This window comes from Anomaloglossus baeobatrachus, chromosome 6 (genome assembly GCF_048569485.1).
Source record: "Anomaloglossus baeobatrachus isolate aAnoBae1 chromosome 6, aAnoBae1.hap1, whole genome shotgun sequence".
In the NCBI taxonomy this organism is placed as follows: domain Eukaryota; kingdom Metazoa; phylum Chordata; class Amphibia; order Anura; family Aromobatidae; genus Anomaloglossus; species Anomaloglossus baeobatrachus.
Genome location: NC_134358.1, coordinates 206,661,903 through 206,669,073, shown reverse-complemented (window position 1 = coordinate 206,669,073; position 7,171 = coordinate 206,661,903). Strand labels below are relative to the sequence as shown.

At 42.9% G+C, this 7,171-nt stretch overlaps 1 pseudogene; it reads left to right on the top strand.

The window, feature by feature from the left end:
- The first annotated feature begins 3,785 nt into the window (after positions 1–3,785).
- On the top strand, positions 3,786–4,753 carry LOC142243862 (uncharacterized; annotated as a pseudogene).
- The last annotated feature ends 2,418 nt before the right edge of the window (positions 4,754–7,171 follow it).

Sequence of the window (7,171 nt, the reverse complement as noted above, 5' to 3'; positions counted from 1 at the left end):
ACATTAAATGTAGTCAATCACAGATGATTGCGTTAATCCTTAATTTAGAAATCTTTTGTAACAGCAGTAACGAAAATATTGAAAGATGTGCCAACAAAGAAGAATTATGCTCTTCACTAAGATAATGCCATGCATTGAAAGATATGGTATTAAAAGGGATGACGTAAAGAAACTCAGGAGTGCTCTCATCTTTTTATTCATGACGTGTGTGATTGTCCCTATGTTGAGAAACATCTTTGTGACATCTTTTTGCCGTTTTTACATAATATTTGTTTATGTTAGCTATATACAGTATATATATACACTACAATTCAACAGTTTAGGGTCACTTAGATACAGTGCTTCCTTATTTTTGAAAGAAAAACACATTTTTTTCAATGAAGCTAACATTAAATTAAACAGAAATAGACTGTATACAGTGTTAATGTGGTAAATTACTATTCTAGCTTTAAACGTCTGGTCTTTAATGCAATATCTACTAGGTGTATAGAGGCCCATTTCCAACAACCTCAAGTCCAATGTTCTAATGGTATAATGTGTTTGCTAACTGTGTTACAAGGCTAATGGATGTTTAGAAATCCATTGAAAACCTTTGTGCAAGTATGTTAGCACAGCTGAAAACAGTTTTGCTGATTAGAGAAGCTATAAAACTGACCTTCCTTTGAGCTAGTTGAGAATCTGGAGCATTACACTTGTTGGTTCCATTAAACTCTCAAAATGGGAAGAAAAAGAGAACTTTCATGTGAAACTCGACAGTCTATTCTTGTTCTTAGAAATGAAGGATATTCCATAAAAAAATTGCCAAGAAACTGAAGATTTCCTACAACGGTGTGTATTACTCCCTTCAGGGAAGAGCACAAAAAGGCTCTAATCAGAATAGAAAGAGAAGTGGGAGGCCCCGCTGCACAACTGAGCAACAAGACAAGTATATTACAGTCTCTAGTTTGAGAAATTGATGCCTCACAGGTCCTTAACTGGCAGCTTCCTTAAATAGTATCCGCAAAACGCCAGTGTCAACGTCTACAGACTGCCCTTCCCGTGGTTTTGCCTTTCCGGTGAAAGATCTGGCTAGTTACCTGCCAGCGTTGAGAAACATGTGATGGTGTCTCCGCGGCTTCCTTGTTTTGCATATTTCCCAGGGGGCATTGCTCTAGAATCACTGCGTTGAGAAAACACGTGATGGTGCTCTGCGGTGCTGGATGTTGATCTCCCTAAGGTCAACCATCCTTACCTATACAGTGTAGAGGTGACTCAGGGATTCTGGCCTTCAGGGTAGAGTGGCAAAGAAAAAGCCATATCTGAGACTGGTTGATAAAAGGAAAAGATTAATATGGGCAAAAGAACACAGACATTGGACAGAGGAAGATTGGAAAAAAGTGTTATGGACAGACAAATAGAAGTTTGCGGTTTCTGGATCACACACAGGAACATTTGTGAGACTCAGAACAACTGAAAAGATGCTGGAAGAGTGCCGGACGCCATCTGTCAAGCATGGTGGCGGTAATGTGAAGGTCTCTTGTTGCTTTGGTGCTGGTAAAGTGGGAGATTTGTACAAGGTAAAAGGATTTTGAATAAGCAAGGCTATCACTCTATTTTGCAACGCAATGCCATACCCTGTGGACAGCGCTTGATTGAAACCAATTTCATCCTACAACAGGACAATGATCCAAAGCGCACCTCCAAATTATGCATGAACTATTTAGGGCAGAAGCAGGCAACTGGTATTCTATCTGTAATGGAGTGTCCAGCCCAGTCACCAGATCTCAACCCTATTGAGCAGCTTGACCGTATGGTACGCAAAAAGTGCCAATCAAGCCAATCTAACTTGTGGGAGTGGCTTCTGGAAGCATGGGGTGAAATATCTACAGATGACCTCATCAAATTAACAGCTAGAATGCCAAAGGTCTGCAAAGCTGTAATTGCTGCAAAGGGAGCATTCTGTGACGAAAGCAAAGTTTGAAGAAAATTATTATTTCAAGTAAAAATCATTATTTCTAACCTAGTCAATGTCTGCACTATCTTTTCTATTCATTCTGCAACTCATTTGATAAATAAAAGTATGATTTTTCATGGAAAAGACAAAATTGTCTGGGTGACAGCAAACTTTTGAACGGTAGTGAATATAAATATTTATGTGTATATATACATACAGTATATATATATATATATATATATATATATATATATATATATATATACATACATATATATATGAGCCATTGTGATTACTCGCTAATCCCACCACCACACATTAGCTCCGCCCCCGCACATGCCAACACGTGGCCCCACCCACATGTGGCCATGCCACACCTTCAACTAAGGTAAACGTACATTTTATTGCATCTGCATTCTCCCAAATAAAATGAGCCAAGAAGAGTCGCTAGATCCATCTCACAGGCCACAGGAAAATCTGGACAACGATGCTGCAGCTGCTCGACAACAACAATATTGACAAAATTGTAGGATTGTTTATCATCAATGAACACCTGAGCAGATTGATAAAGACTGAGAGAGATATCACAAGGTTTATATCAGCCAAGCGATAGAAAGAAGGGAAGCTGATACATACACCCAGCATCAACGAAGAATGAATTTGACACCTGCGGGAGTTGGAAACAACAATAAACTGTCACCACCTTCGAGGTATGCAGCAAGAAATTCAGAGAATATACCCAGTGAACACCACGTGGGATAGCGAGACGTTACGTGGAGTGATTGCCGTGCATCTCACTTTTGGAAAGAAAAATTACACAGTGCAAACTTTGGGTCGTGCTGCAGAAGTGGTACCATACACTTACATGAATTAAATGAATATTCTCAGCAGTTTCAAGCGTGGTTAACTAAAGATACAAACAAGGCAAAACATTTTAGAAAGAACATCAGAAAGTATAACAGTGCTTTTGCCTTTGCATCCTTTAAATTTTCCGGTGGCCCACCCATTTTAGTCATTCACGGACAAGTGTACCACCGTACATCAACAGCTCTGAGGTAAAAGACCAGAATACAATTAAATGTATGTTTTTAATTCATTCCTGCTCTTTTTTAATAATTAAAAATATATTTGTGCTTTATTTAGATCTGATACTCCTTCATATTCACAACTCTACATATTGGATCCTGAGTATGCAAACAAAATGAAGGATGCAAGAGGGACCTAATGAATACTATTGACTGTTTACTCAGAGATATCAACCCATTTGCTCAGGCTTTCAAGATGATGAAGGATATGATTGATCAGCGTGGATATGACCAGCATAAAATCAAAATGTGGATAACAAAGGATAGAACTTACAACCGATACAACTTGCCGACAGCCAATGAAGTTGCAGCCGTGTTTGTTTCCGATGATAGAGGGCCACCGATCAAAAGAGACATTGCCGTTCATCCCATTGGGTAGCAAGGACTACAGAATATTGTGTACCATAGCCCAAACTGTGATCCAATGGGGTATCCATTCCTCTTTCCATATTGTGAACACGGCTGGCAACCTGGAATACGGAAGCAAGGGAGAACTGCAAAAAGGAAAAGTTATGAAATGGAGAATGGTGATGATGAACAACAGGAAGCTCTCATTCACGATGCAGGGGAACAAGAAAAAAAAAACAGGAATGTGTCAATGAGGGAATTCTATGTGTTCCGCCTTCAGGATCCACAATCCTTCAATCCACTATTACATACTGACACAACAATACATAACTGACGCCTACCTAAAGTTTGAAGCGCAGTGACTGGACTGGAACAGACAAAAACAAAAGAAACTCAGAGTAGAATTATATGTTGGGCTTATGGATTATATCAACAGTAGGGCTGAACAACAAGATCTGAGACCGGGTCGCATCGTCATACTTCCCTCTTTTTTTACCGGTGGAAAGCGTGCAATGATACAGAATTACCAAGATGCGATGACTTTGGTAGCAAAATTTGGAAAACTGGATTTATTTATTTATTACGTTCACTTGCAACCCAAAGTGGGAAGAAATTCAGTCCGGCCTTTTACTACATGAAAAAGCAATAGACCACCCAGATTTGGTATCTACCATATTCCACTTAAAGCTACAAGAGTTACTAAATGACTTGACTGCAAAAAAAGGAGGAGTGATGGGAAAAGTAATGGCATACACCTACGTCATTGAATTTCAAAAAAGAGGTATTACATAGATTCATCTGAATGTTTGTAACAGTTATGTTAGGAATGGAATGATTAATAGTGCATTTAATGCATCCATTTATTATTTCAGGTCTTCCTCATTGCCATATGCTCTTTATTCTGGACGACGAAGTTTTGAAAAGCTATCGATTGTGACAATGCTGTTTGTGCAGAAATTCCTGACTCAGATATTAACGAGGAGCTTTATGATTTTGTCATCAGCTGCCTGATTCATCGGCCCTGTGGAGAACACAATAGAAATTCACCATGTATGGAAGATGTTAAAGGAATCCGGACATGCTCCAAAAGGTTTCCCAAAGACTTCATTGAAGAAACAATATTAATGTGGACAGTTATCCAGTATACCACAGACGAAAAGATGGGATTAGGCTCAAGATTAGGGACATGGAAGTTGACAGCCACTGGGTTGTACCATACAACCCCTACCTCTCTCAGAAATACAACGCACACATAAATGTGGAAATCAGCTCATCCATCCAGACCGTCAAATATATTTTCAAGTATGTGTACAAAGGACATGATACAGCCATCGTTCAAGTGAATGAAGCCAGCAACACCAGCACCTACCACTGGGACGAGATTTAGGCGGGCTTTGCACGTTGTGACATTACAAGCCGATGCTGCAATGTCGCACGCGATAGTCACCGCCCCTGTCGCAGGTATGATATCTTTTATTAGCTGGCGTAGCAATAATTATCGCTACACCAGCTTCACATGCACTCACCTGCCCTGCGACAGTCGCTGTAAACATCCCGCCCACCTCCTTCCTTCCTTCCGTATAGGCGCTGGCGGCAGGTAAGGAGATGTTCCTCGCTCCTGCGGCTTCACACACAGCGATGTGTGCTGCCGTAGGAACGAGGAACTACATCGTACCTGTCGCGGCATCGGCATTATGGAAATGTCGGAGCCTGCACCGATGATACGATAACGACACATTTGCGCTGGTTCATCGTATCATCTAGGATTTATACACTACGACATCGCAAGTGACGCCGGATGTGCATCACTTTCAATTTGACCCCACCGACATCGCACCTGCGATGTCGTAGTGTGCAAAGCCGCCCTAAGACTTACATCGACACGATATTTGGCATCGCCTGAAGCAATGTGGTGGCTAAGAAAATGTGAGATGTCTGCACATTCCCTTGCTGTAGAAAGACTTCCAGTACACATACCTTTTCAACAATCAGTTTACTTTGAGGATGGAGCGGAGCAGCATTCTCTGGAAAAAGCTCAGCGTGACGGCACAAAACTTACCAAATGGTTCGTTCTAAACCAAACTGATCCGTCAGCACTTCAGTATTTATATTGTGAAATACACTACCATTATGTCTGGACAAATACCGTATTTTTCAGACCATAAGACGCACTTTTTTTCCCCCAAATGTTGGGGGAAAGTGGGGGGTGCATCTTATGGTCTGAATGTGGTTGTGGGGAATGAAGGTGCTGCGGTGGATCGGGTCTTCGGGGGCACGAGCAGGCTGTAGCAGCCTGCTGTGACCACGTGGGCCCGCTCATTTAATATGCACACCCATCATTTCTCAACGCTGAAGTCAGCGCTGACAGGTGGGCGGAGTGATGGGCGGGGAATGCGCACATATTAAACAGCCTGCCTGCATGATCACCCCTGGCAACTACAGCCTGGAGTGATCATGTGCGGCAGTATTCACTGCCCCGTGCATCATTATCAGCGCGGGGTGCAGTGAATCAGTGTACTCACCTGTCACCGTGTGTGAAGCCGTCCCCCTGCAGCATCGCGATGTCTTCCTGTCTGTCCCGGTCAGCTGATCTGTGTGGAAAGTGGTGAGCACAGCGATGACGTCATCGCTATGCGCGCCGCTAGCGTCCACACAGATCAGCTGACCGGGACAGACAGAAAGACATCGCGATGCTGCAGAGGGACGGCTCCACACACGGTGACAGCTCTACTCAGCGGCGCTGCAGCTGAGACAGAGGGGAAGATCATGCATGCTGCATGGAGTGAGGAAAGGTGAGTATAAACGTTTATTTTTTTTTGTGCCATAGGATACAGGCCATATACCAGGATGCGGGTATATTATGAGCAGGATGGGGGTATTTTATGAGCAGGATGGGGGTATTTTATGAGCAGGATGGGGGTATTTTATGAGCAGGATGGGGCTATTTTATGAGCAGGATGGGGGTATATTATGAGCAGGATGGGGATATAATATGAGTAGGATGGGGGTTTTTTTTTGAGCATGATGGGGGTATTTTATGAGCAGGATGGGGGTATATTATGAGCAGGATGTGGTATATAGCAGGATGGTGTATATGAGCAGGATGGATGGGGGTATATGAGCAGGATGGGGTATATGAGCAGGATCATATACAAGGCAGGAGGATCGTTACCAGAATGGGGTACCTTAGTAGAGAATTTGGGGACATTTCTCCCATAACAGTGTCAGCAGCAGATCCTCGCCCCATAAGACCCGCAACACACATCCGTTTTTTTTGTACGTGTGCGGTACGTATTTGCACGTACCGGAGACACGGAGACACGGAGACCCATGTTATTCAATAGTAGATGGCACACACACGTAAAATGACACGGAACATGTGTCCATGTGGTAAGTACGTGTGTGCGCTTTTCTACATGGACGACATGTCCGTTTTTTGCCGGCAGCACGCAGGCACGGACCCACTTTAGTCTATGGGTCCGTGCCTGCACGGACCGCAGACGGAGTATGTCCGTGTTCAGCACGTATCGTCCGTGTCCGTTTTTCATCACAAAATCTGCAACACTTGTTTCCAATCTATCAGGTCAATTGATGGCAAACAACAACACCAGGATCTCATGATGAATGATTAACAACGTTAATTGGGTAAGAATGCGGGCCTTTAAAAACGGACAGCACACGGACAGCACACATACGTATTTTATGTCAATACGGACATTCCACACACACACACGGCTCGCATACGCCATCACACGGATGCCATACGTACTGGAGAAACGCCCCTAAAAAACAGAACACGGACCCG